Below are 11,038 nucleotides of genomic sequence, written 5' to 3' on the forward strand. Positions count from 1 at the left end.
TTATTGAGAGAGACAGACAGACAGACACGGAATCCTAAGCTAGTTCCAGGCTCTGAGCTGTCAGCACAGAGCACAACGCGGGGCTTGAACTCAGGAACGGTGAAATCATGACCTGAGCCAAAGTTGGTTAACCGACTGAGCCTCCCAGGTGGCCTGAGGGAGAAATTTAAGCGGGCTCCGCACCTAGCTCAGAGCCCAATGTGAGGCTCTATTTCATGACCATGAGATTATGACCTGAGCTGAAATCAAGTGTCAGACACTTAACTGAGCCACCCAGGAGTCCCAAGGCATATACAGTTTATTTTTTTTAGACGTAATGCTAGCACACGCTTAACAGACTACACAGCACAGTGAAAAAACATAAATTTTATATGCACCAGGAAACCAAAAAATTTCACTTGACCTGCTTTATTGTGGTAGTCTGGAACCAAACCTGCCATTATCTCTAAGGGATGCCTGCATTTGGATATAATTAACCTGTGGGTAGGGGGTATGGTCTCTGCTGAAGGAGGCAAATACTGCTAGTGGTTAAGTATTCTGGAAGGCAGATATTGTCAAACAGGGCTCAAAAAGTAGATATTCGTGTGAGAAAGGAGTAATTCTCTCTTGACATGGACTCAGAAGAGTCTAACATATTTAAGGGCAACTGGATAGCAGAGAGAATCCTGAGTGGTAGGCTTCTGGCCTGGTGGCAGAATAGGAGCTAGCCAGTGTTCAAACAGGCGTATGTATTACTGAAGGAACACTAATGCTTTCCAAGTGACATCTGAACAGGATAAGTTTTTTTTTTTTTTTTAATTTTTTTTTCAATGTTTATTTATTTTTGGGACAGAGAGAGACAGAGCATGAACGGGGGAGGCGCAGAGAGAGAGGGAGACACAGAATCGGAAACAGGCTCCAGGCTCCGAGCCATCAGCCCAGAGCCCGACGCGGGGCTCGAACTCCCGGACCGCGAGATCGTGACCTGGCTGAAGTCGGACACTTAACCGACTGCGCCACCCAGGCGCCCCTGAACAGGATAAGTTTAAGAAAATTTCCATATCTTTTACTTCTCTACATTTGCTTTACCAGAATGATCTGCCTAGCTTCCCTAAGTCCTTATTCTTCCGCAGTTCCAAAGAAACCCATACCAAATCTTATTATCACGCGTTGCCCCAGGCTGTAAAAACCTCCAAGGAATAAAACAAGGGGATTATTTAAAATAAGAGTGGCTTAAAGCCTCCCTTAATCCAGGCACCATTAAACCTCAGGCTTGCATCTTCGTCTAAGTACTTCTGTTAAAGCAAAGCACTGCTTTTAAGAATGGTGTTCTGCCCTGTGTTTAGGACATGTTCTGAATTCATATATATTGTTTAGTGTGACGACAGGAACAATGAAAACTTTGTATTTAGACTGATTCTTCCATTCACAAAATATTGTTAAAAAATGAACTGTCCTGAGAGAGCTCCGTGAAAAGAGGAAATCAATAAGAAACTTAGAAAAGTTCAATTTATATTTATTGCAGAGAAGTAGGATACGGTGATCAATACTTTAAAACATTAAAATTCACTGGATTCAAATAAAATCACGTTGGAGAAGTGGAAGTTAAATAAAAGTTCCATAAGAAAGAGGAATAATGAAAACTTCTATTAAAAGGGAATTATAGTTTTTTAAAAACCAATGATAACCTCAAATGACTACTGAAATTACTTATAAGAGCCAGAAATTTTTCCCCCAACTATTTAAATTTACAATGAAAAATTATAGGATTCAGCTTAGAAACAAGAAAAAAAGGTGCAAGGGTTCACAATTTACCAAATTTCTTTTCAGAAGCATAGGAGTGTAGTAGGTAGAATGGTCCCCCAAAGATGTACACACTCAAATCCCTAGAAACTATGAGTAGGTTATATTATATAGCAAAATGGACTCTGAAGATATAAAAAGGTTACAGATCCTATAACAGGAAGATTATCCTGAGTTATCCAGATGTCCCAATCTAATCACAGGAGCCCTTAACAACAGAAAACTTTTCTCTCTGGAGTCTGAGAGATTCAGCAGCAGCATAAATCACAGAAATTAGAAGCATGAGAGAGACCTGACCTGCCTTTACTGGAGGGAGCAGAAATGAAAGCCTTCCAGCTTCTGAGAGCAAATACCAGCCCTGGTTGTCAGTCCGCAAGGAAGGAGAGAGACCTCCCCAGTCCTACAACTGTGTTCGGCCAACCCAGGAGCGGATTTTCCCTAGACACTAAAATGGAATGCAGCTCAGTCAACATATTTTGGCTTTATAAGATCCTAAACTGAGGACCTAGGGGAGCCCACCTGGACTTCTGACCTACAAAACCTGTGAGATAATCTGTGTTGTTTTAAGATGCAAAGTATGTGGTAATTTGTAATGCAGGAACAGAAAATTAACAGAGTGAGCAAAAATGTTAACGTACCCAGGAAGACAGGCTTGTGTCACAAGTCTTCAAGAGCAGCAACACCTTACAGACACAGTTTTCTCTGTGCTGTAATTTCCTTCTTAAATCTTGGTCAAGAGCCACAAAATGCAAAAAAGTGATCTTAGAGCAATCCTGGGTCCTCGGAACAGCACTATGGTCATAACAAAAAAACCTATGAGTTTAAAAATCTGTAACTATGAGCTAGTAGGACTTTATTCCTTTCAAGATTAAAGTATCTTTGAGTTTTATATTAGGAAAAATTTTAATGGCATGATTTTACTATGATCCTCTTCAATAGGAAATAATACACCAGTTTTAGGGTGGTCAAAAAGCATAAAGGATAATAACATATGTAAAATATATAGTATAGTGCATGGCACTTCCATGGTATCTATTAAGTTTATTAGAAGCTTTACAGTATTTGACTTTAAGTGTACATTTTCCTGAGGCACTTGGCTGGCTCAGTCAGTAGAGCATGTGACTCTGGACCTCAGGATCATGAGTTCAGGCCCCACACTGGGCCTAGAGCTTACTTAAAAAAATTTTATATGTACATTTTCCTAATGCTTTAATCAATCCTGTTCTTACTACCATCTTTAAAGCCCGAAACTGAGAATTACATGTTTAATACTTAAACAAAGGTTTTTAATCTTTAACCCATGAATTTGATGTTATCCCATAAGGTTATCTGGTACATAATGTTTAGTTCATCTATGTAAGGAAATCAAATGCCTCAGAAGTGATAGAAATAGAATTTAATGAGGGAAAGCAGCTTTTTGAGGAAAGCAGTTTTTAATTTTGCCCCACTCACAGCGACACAACAGATAATCTTCACACATATCACCAATTCCCAAGAGTATACTAATGTTTTGATGAAATTCCTCAAAGTTGATGGTACACATAACGAGCGCCTCAGACTTTTCCCAATATTGTATTCACGAAAGTACTGAGTATGTGAATATTGAGATCAGCCCAATATACCAGAATCTTCTGTAATAAAAATAGCAGTTTTTAAGTTAAACTTCATTTTTTTAAGGGAGTATTGATTATTCCCAGACCTGTAATCTCTAGGTGATTTAAGGTAAGCAAGTTCTTGTCTTATAGCTTAAAACTACAACAGTACATTAGAAATACATGTAAGAACTTACATAGTAATGGTTACGAATGTGAATGGTGCTAATGCAAGATTTTATTAATAACATAATTTTAGATTTGGTAATCTATTATAATGTCCATAGCATTATTTTTCTCAAGGTAAACGTATAGAACGTCCTTATCTATTATTGTTTTATTTCTTAAAAACTTATCTTTTATAAAAGTTAAAATAAAAATAGAAATTCACAGCTCACCAAGAATTACAATAATTCCTAGTCATCACTGCTATTAAGAGTATATCGATATTAATTTCCCATTATGAAGAGGGCACAAATAAGATACGGTATAGTATTTTTAACTTTTTTTTTAAAGTTTATATATTTTGAGAGAGAGAGAGAGAGAGAGCACACACAAGGAAGCAGGGGAGAGGGAGAGACGGGGGGAGAGGAAGAGACAGGGGGAGAGGAAGAGACAGGGGGAGAGGAAGAGACGGAGGGAGAGAGAGAATCCCAAGCAGGCTCAGTACCGTCAGCACAGAGCCTGACATGGGGCTGGAACTCACGAAATATGAGATCGTGACCTGAGCCGAAACCAGGAGTCAGATGTTTAACTGACTAGACACCCAGGCACCCTGATAGGGTATAGATTCTGTACAATGCCCAATACAATACTAGTGAGCTCACCTCTCACTTCTCTCAAAGTATGTCAAAATTCAAGTTAAGTGAAAGAGATACTACCACAGGAATAACCCTCAATCTGACATATGTCAATAATCATTAAAACCTTCCTTACAAATGATAAAAACATAGTGACTCTTAACAGTGTGGCTGAGAAGTAATGGTACAGTTACACTGAGTAATCGTTAAAGAATTCAAAAAAAACCGAAGACATACAGATGGCCAACAGACACATGAAAAGATGCTCACCATTTATCATCAGAAAAATGCAAATCAAAACTGCAATGAGATTATCACCTCACACCTGTCAGAATGGATAAACTCAACACCATGGTGAGGATGTGGAGAAAAAGGAACACTCGTGCACTGTTGGTGAATGCAAACTGGTGCAGCCACTGTGAAAAAGTGTGGAAGTTCCTCAAAAATCTAAAAACAGAACTACCTTATGATCCAGCAACTGCACTATTGGGTATTTACCCAAATACAACAACACTAATTCAAAGGGATACATGCACCCCTATGTTTACAGCAGCATTATTTATAATGGAAGCAGCCCAAGTGTCCCTTGATAAAAGAATGGATAAGAAGATGTGCAGTGTTGTGTGTGTGCGTGTGTGTGTGATGGAATATTACTCGACCATAAAAATGAATGAAATCTTGCCATTTGCAATGACATGGATGGAACTAGGGAATATTATGCTAAGTGAAACAGAGAAGGATAAATACCACATGATTTCACTTGTATGTGGAATTGAAGAAACAAAACAAGGGGAAAAAATTGACAAATCAAGAAACAGACTCTTAATTATAGAGAAAAAACTGATTACCAGAGGGGAGAGGGTAGGTGGATGGATTAAATGGGTGATGTGGATCAAGGAGTGCTTGTCATGAGCACAGGGTTATGGAAATGCTGAATCACTATATTGTACGCCTGAAACTAACACTATATGTTAACCAGAATTAAAATAACTTTTAAATTAAAAAGAGAACATTATAAATGTGGTATTTTATTTAATCATTAGCTCTTCCACTATGAAGAGAAAATAAAAGGTCTCACCAAAATGTTTTTAGTGGAATTAGTAGAATAGAAAATGGTAATTAGATTTTATGGAAATGATGCTACCACTGTTTTATCATCTCAAAATATGAGGATGCTATCGACTTGGGGAGAAGGGATGTATATGAAACAAAAAGTATATGAAATACTCTCTCACATGGATTTTTGAAAATTCTAATGTAATAAGCTGCACCACAAATTATAAGTTCCTACGGAAAACTCAACTTTATTGCCAAAGCTATCAAACAGATGGTTGAAATCCTGCTTTCAAGTTACATCACACATTCCTGGAGGGGGTATGGTAGATTATTATTATTTCTGAATGTACTTTAACAGTAATAATTACCACACCATTTACTAAGTATTCGTTAGTTCCTGACACTGGTTTAAGCATCACATATACATTATTTGAACAAGGCTATAAATTATTACCTTTAAAAATAAGGACAAGGAAGCACAGAGAGTTTATATTATTTGCTGAAGGTGATACAGACGGTAAGTTGGAAGACTCATGACAGTCTCTGGCTCCTAATAATCACGCTAAAATGTTGATTATATACTTACTATATACCAGAAGATGATACTGAGGAAACAAAAACTCAGTCAATTTGGCTATAACATACATATTCTTTATTTCAAGGGTTACCTATATGGAAATAAATGTTATCATGAATTTTAATAACTCATAAATGTATAGGTCAGAAAGTAGCTCTTATATTAAAACCAGTATAAAACACCCAACATGTAAACCATTAAAAATACATCGAATGTAAGGATTATTGTTACTATACCATTAAATGTTTCAGTTAATTTTTAGGAGAAAGTCAGTGAAATGACAGAAAAAAGTGAAATATACAGTATCTGTCCCAGCACACAGATCACTGGCAGATAAATAACTACAGACTGAAATGCTCTCCTAAATAAAACTACTAAATAATGCAAGTTATTCCCAGAATTAGTAATAATTCCTAATTAAGCAATCCTACTTTATTAATAAGCATAACTCCAAAGTTGATAAAATCATGATAAAGTCTGTGAACTCATATTCTCATGACAGTGTAAATGTGCTCAACTCTTTGGGGAGGCAAACATTTGGCAATATAGAAACATTTATATCCTCTGACCTAGTAATTTCATTTGAGATTAGTACCGTATGGAAAACAATTCAAAATAAGAAAAAAAGATAAATGCATAGAGATGCTCAATTCAGTGTTAAAATAGAAACTGAAAACAACTATTTTCCTGTTGGGCATTTAAAATTGAGTAAATGTAGAGGTGCCTGGGTGGCTCAGTTGGTTAACTGTCCAACTCTTGATTTTGGCTCAGGTCATCTCATGGTTCGTGAGTGAGATCAAGCCCTGTGACCCACCGGCTCTGCACTGACAGCATGGAGCCTCCTTAGGATTCTCTCTCCCTCTCTCTTTCCCCTCCTCCTGCTTGTGCATGCATGCACAAGCTCTCTCTCTCAAAATAAATCAACTTAAAAAAATTAAAGAAATAAAACTGAGGAAATGTTAATACTCATTTGGTAAACTATCAGGTAACCATTATATATTACAAAGGTTAGACAGTATGGGAAAATGCTAAAGTTAGAAAAGTAAAACATAAGTGTAAAATTCTGTTAAAACTACAATGTGTATGCAGAAATTAGAAGGCAACAAAAGTAATGAAAAGTTATTTATCAGTAGGACACTTGTAATTGATTTTTAGTAACACTATTGTAACTGTTCAATAAATAGAAAAAAAACCACACTAGCCCACATAACAAGAATTAGAAAAATCAAAGCTATAAAATTGGAATGACAAAGGTTTAGATTCAGGTAGGCAAACTAAAGAACATTTAGGGAATTTGTAAATTAAGGGAGTATTATAAAGATAATGATATACAGGACTAGCCAAATAATCAAAATACTCTTGGTATTTTGCCCACTGGCTTTTTGCCAATTTTAATCATTCCCACCCTTTGTCTTTCCCTAGTAATCTTGTTGAGAATCTCTGTGATAATAAGCTACTACTACCATTGGGAGTGTTTCTATTCCTTGGGCATTAAGACAGGAAAAACATGGGAATCACTATCTTTGTTAAGATACAGAATGCAGACATGAATGCATAAGTCTAGCCTGGAGAGCATTTTACTTACAGCCCTTCTTGTTACAAAAAAAATGTTTTTATTTTTTTATATTATTTTTAAAGTTTTTTAATGTTTACTTATTTTGACAGAGAGAGGGCAAGCAGGGAAGGAGGAGGGAGAGAGAGAGAGAGAATATCTCAACCAGGTTCCATGCTGCCAGCACAGAGTCCGATGCAGAGCTCGAACACACTAACCATGAGATCATGACCTGAGCAGTTGGATGCTTAACCGACTGAGCCACCTAGGTGCCCACAAAAAATGTTTTTAATCACTGTACTACCACTGCCAAAATTTTGCCAAGAAGAAAAAGCATCACTTAAACATACTTAAAAATGTAAATGAATATACAAGTTTCAAAATTGTTAAAAAAAGAATAAATGAAAATAGTACATATACATATATCTGTAATTAATATAATACATAACACATTCATAGTAATATATTTAAAATAATTCCAATTATTGTTGGCCTTAAAGATCCACAAACTTCCTTATATTTTTTTGAAATTTTATTCGTTTTCTTGAGCTTATATATTTACTTCTTTTCTTGAGCTTAAGAAACAGAGCAAAAGAAATGTTTTGTGGGTTTTCCCTTGGACGTAAATAGGTGACTATTACTACTAATACCCCCTCATTAAGAATTACATTAGGAGAACATGCAGCAGTTTAGTTACGTTCTTAGTCTCATGGGAGAGGTGTGAGTATAGGATAAACACAGAAATACTAAGTTAAACTACTGACTGTAACAAGGCAGATTTGTTGTTTTTCTATAGTACATTTTAATTACAGTGAATTGCTTAACAAACACTTAATGTATTGACTTTTACAAGGATCAGTTGACTATCCAATTGTTATTCGATGGGTTATTTTTTTTTTTTTGTTTAAGTTTATTTTGAGAGAGAGACAGTGTGAGTGGGGGAGGGGCTGAGAGAAAGGGAGAGAGTGAGAATCCCACGCAGGCTATGTGCTACCAGCGCAGAGCCCCATTCGGGGCTTGAACTCATGAAACTCAGAGATCATGACCTGAGCTGAAACCAAGAGTTCCATGCTTAACCGACTGAGGGACCCAGGTGCCCCATATTCAGTGTTTTGTTTTTTTTCTAAGTTTGTTTATTTTTGAGAGAGAGAGAGCAAGCAAGCGCACACGTGGGGGAGGGGCAGAGAGAGGGAGACACAGAATCCTAAGCAGGCTCTAGGCTCTGAGCTGTCAGCACAGAGCGCCCACGGGGCTCTAACTCACAAACCTCAAGACCATGACCTGAGCCGAAGTTAGACGCTCAACCGACTGAGCCACCCAGGTGCCCCTCAGTGGGTTTTTAAAAGACAGACTGTATTATTTGCTCAAGATGACACAGGTAAGATCTACACATTTGCTCTAACATGATCTAACAATTTCATTAATCGGCAGAGAACATATAAATCATTAAACCCAACTTTTTCAAAACACAAAAACTTAGGTAGGCAAAATGTTCATTATTTATTGAGACTTCATACTAGTTGATGTATAGCCTATTATTTTTAAAAATGATATTCAGAAAGCTTTCAAATCCTGACTACCAAGAAAAAGCATTCCTCCAAATTATTTGTTAAAGAGCTGACATAACAACCTTACTTTGTGCTGTTATTTTAATTTTTAAATATGAAACAAATACTCTCAAGTAAATACAGAAATTTCTGGTTTACATATATAATAGATTCTGGTATAGTCCCCAAAGATGAAATAAACATTCTAATATGGTTATTTTAAAAAGAACTTCGAGGAAACGCAATCAGGTCAACAGAAGGCACGGGCACCTTAGAAACACACACACACACACACACACACAGTTCCTGAAAGCTACTTCTGTACTGACAAACACCTACATTCTAAATTACCACAATGCATTTTAAATAATTCAAAACTTAATGGCAGTAATCCTCTCAAAGCAAGATTAAACATGTTTTAGGAAAGCAGCATAGAGACCACCATAAATTTGTAAGATTCTTACATATTACAAGGACTAGAATTTCTGTTACTTAATTATTGGTGACCTTGAAGATCCAAGAACATCCTTAACTCTATTTTGTGATCTGCAGAAGGGCATCTCTATTTTTTAACATAACTTTACAATGGTGTTCCTGAAGTTTTGAGGAGTGTTGACAGTGGATTCCTCAAGTCAGTGTAACACATTTAATTACAAGGTGTAATTGCTACCGTATTGGTCTTTCAGGTCACTTAACCCTGTAGGGTTGACTTTTAAACAAGCTTATCACCTTCGTAATTTTGGCACACTAGACTAAGTAAGGTTACACGCTATTTAAAAATTACGCCTAGAAAGGCTATTACTGACAATGTCAGTGGTTTCTTCAAATAGGACAAAAAGTGCACTCAAAGGAACAGTTTTTGTTTTGATTTCAAGTATGTCTATTAAACTTACACATTGTTACTGTTTCCATAATTTAAAATTCCTAAGAAATCACAACTTTCACATTATAATTTAGGGATTAGTCAATATGCCTAAAGTCCATCGGGTGCACTGCCTTTTACTCCATCATATTCACAGTAGTTTTGCTCTTGGCCTCAACCAGTTTTAAGCTCCCGATTAAGCAAAGGCAATTTTACACTACCTAAGGACACAAAAATAGTACCCAGCTCCTCCGCCCTCTCCCTCCTCTAGCGTCGGTTCAACGAGCTAACACAGAAAACACTCACTCACTCCCGCTCCCCCTCTCTCGGCCCTGGCCCCTAGGGCATCACTAAAAAGCACAGGTTACATCCCTACAGAGGTTCTGCAGTCCAAGCAGGGAGGTTAAAAATGGGGGAAAATACCAGAATCAATCTGCACCCACATCTCAGCCCCGCCCCACCAGGAAAAAGGGGGGTGGCGAGAGTGTGAGGGGGCAGAAAGGACAGAAAATGCCCAGACTTCCAGCTCACAGGTTCTCCATACCATTTGTTCCATCATGTTCCACCAAAGGCAGAGACCCTGACCCTATTTTCAGCGGCGCCTCCCGATCCTCCTCCCCGCCACCATCACATACACACGGTCCCCAACGACTGAGTCTTGGGTGGGGAGACCAGAGCCGGCCCTCTCCCCGCTAATCCAAGACTAAAGGGGGTCTCCTTGCGCCCCCGGCGGACCCGACCTGCAGCCCAGAGACCTCTGAACTAACCAGAGAAGGGGAAGATAAATCGGGGGGAGGGGTCTAACAGGAGCCGTTATTCCTTTTTCCTCTTCGTTAGGAAAGCGCGCGAGCGGGGAGGGGCCGGAACAACGAACGCCAGTTACCTAACGGTCCCGCCCGGCCGGTCGGGCTCCTGAAGCCGACGCCGCGCGGGCCGCTGAGGTGGCAGAACAGCCACAGTCGCCCCGAGGGCTAGGCACCGAGGCAGGAGCGCCGGAGGTGATGGGAAGCGGGGGGTGGGGACTACGGTGAGCGACGTCGCCATGTTAGTGCCTTCTTTCTCCGTATCCCTACAGTTTCCAGTCCTTCGGCCTTCCCCCATCACTACTCACCTTTCCAGATCACTAGTTCATGCTTCCTTCGGTCGCCACCGAGGCCCGAGCTCAGCGGTGTTTACAAACTACCCCTGGAGGAAAGGGCTGAACCGCACTTTAAAGGCCACGGGCTCCCACAGGCTTCCGTCCTCTCTCGCGAGATCGGACTGACACCCC

At 38.7% G+C, this 11,038-nt stretch overlaps 1 protein-coding gene across 8 annotated transcripts in view; it reads right to left on the reverse strand.

Moving 5' to 3' along the window:
- The window catches only part of ATF2 (activating transcription factor 2), an 81,476-nt gene extending 70,438 nt beyond the window's left edge, over nt 1–11,038 (reverse strand). For all 8 annotated transcript variants that reach the window (XM_045033966.1, XM_045033969.1, XM_045033972.1 and 5 more), the window contains exon 1: nt 10,880–11,038. The gene's annotated coding sequence lies outside the window, so the exon portion shown is untranslated. The remainder of the gene's footprint in view (nt 1–10,879) is intronic.

The sequence above is a fragment of the Felis catus genome, chromosome C1 (genome assembly GCF_018350175.1).
Source record: "Felis catus isolate Fca126 chromosome C1, F.catus_Fca126_mat1.0, whole genome shotgun sequence".
Taxonomy (NCBI): domain Eukaryota; kingdom Metazoa; phylum Chordata; class Mammalia; order Carnivora; family Felidae; genus Felis; species Felis catus.